General features: G+C 42.3%; 1 pseudogene; it reads right to left on the bottom strand.

Moving 5' to 3' along the window:
* Positions 1-230: 230 nt before the first annotated feature.
* LOC120850183 lies at positions 231-933 on the bottom strand (annotated as a pseudogene).
* Between the last annotated feature and the right edge of the window lie 442 nt (positions 934-1,375).

The following is a 1,375-nucleotide window of genomic DNA, read 5'->3' as shown; positions in this document are numbered from 1 at the left end:
TCAAACGAGAAGGTCTTTTCGGGAATTGGTCAAAACGGGACGGGTTCAAACGGTAATGGGTTGTTTCGGGCTACACCCCATGAATTAGCTTATGAGTGGTTAAGTGTCGGTTCTCTGCAAATGCTTTGTCATAGGTTTCACATTTGAAGGTCTTTTCACTATTGTGGTAAAGACTTTTGTGAACTCTCAAGGAAGGTTTGCTACGGTACAAATTTGGGCATGAGGGGCACTCAAACGGGCGTTTCATCACTATGAGACATCTTGTGCTCCGTCAAGCGCGACTTTATTCAAAATGCTTTAGGGCAGCTGGGGCACTTAAACGGCCTTTCATCACTGGGAGATAGCTTGCGTACAGTCAAGCTTGACTTTATTTTAAATACTTTAGGGCAGCTGGAGCATGTAAATGGCCTTTCATCACTGTGAGATATCTTGTGCCGCACCAAGTTTGACTTTTTATTAAATGCATTAAAGCAGCTGGGGCATTTAAACGGCCTTTTATCACTGTGAGATACCTTGGCTCCGTCAAGCGAGAGTTTTTTTTTTAAATGCTTTAGGACAGGAGGGGCATTTGAATGGCCTCTCATCACTGTGAGATTTGTCGTAATCCCTCAAGTAAAGGTTACTCCGAAATGCTTTAGGGTATGTGGTGCATTTAAAGGGCCTTTCGTCTGTGTGAACCCTTTCAGAAGTAGTCAAGTAACGCCTCTCAGACCCTTCTTCTGTCTGTGTGCCCTCAATCACAATGATCTTGCTTGTGGAGATGCTGGACCAAGTTCCAAAAGAACAGCCATGTCTTGGATTCTCGTGTGTGTCCAGACATTCCTGGTCCAATCGTTCTTTTGAAGAGGACAAGCCGCCGCTTCCTCCACAGTCGGTGCTCTCCCCTGCCACATCGACCGGCTCTGCTGAAAAGACAGAATAGACAGCTTCCATCCTTTTAAACTGAGGGAGGGGAAAAGTTACATATCCCTTACAGGAAACAGATGTACATATGTCAGAGCCCGGCAGTAAACCCTGGAGAATTAAAAACTTAAGAAAGTTGGAATTGTTCCAAACAAACCAAAATGAAAAATAAAATAAAAGCTTGACCCAAATCGTGCTATACAGATTCATATAGAGCAGAAACCTATGCACATTTTTTATTGAGCCATAGATAAAAAAATTATGGGCTGGGAAAAAATCCATGTCAATAAAGCTTTCTTGGGGGCTTTTGATAACTTGTGAAGTGGCTATTTTCCAGTAATTTATTTCCAAAGGAAGATGTTTGTGGCTGCGGATTTTTAATTATCTGAATATTCCATAAAAACCTATATAGTATGAGCACAATCCTCTGAGAAATCGCCCATCCAGTTTTTCTGGCTAAATATTTGCAGGC

This window comes from Ixodes scapularis, unplaced genomic scaffold (genome assembly GCF_016920785.2).
Source record: "Ixodes scapularis isolate PalLabHiFi unplaced genomic scaffold, ASM1692078v2 PGA_scaffold4__175_contigs__length_147842914, whole genome shotgun sequence".
Classification (NCBI taxonomy): Eukaryota; Metazoa; Arthropoda; class Arachnida; order Ixodida; family Ixodidae; genus Ixodes; species Ixodes scapularis.
Note: the sequence above shows the minus strand (reverse complement) of the source record. Positions and strands in the feature narration are given on the sequence as shown.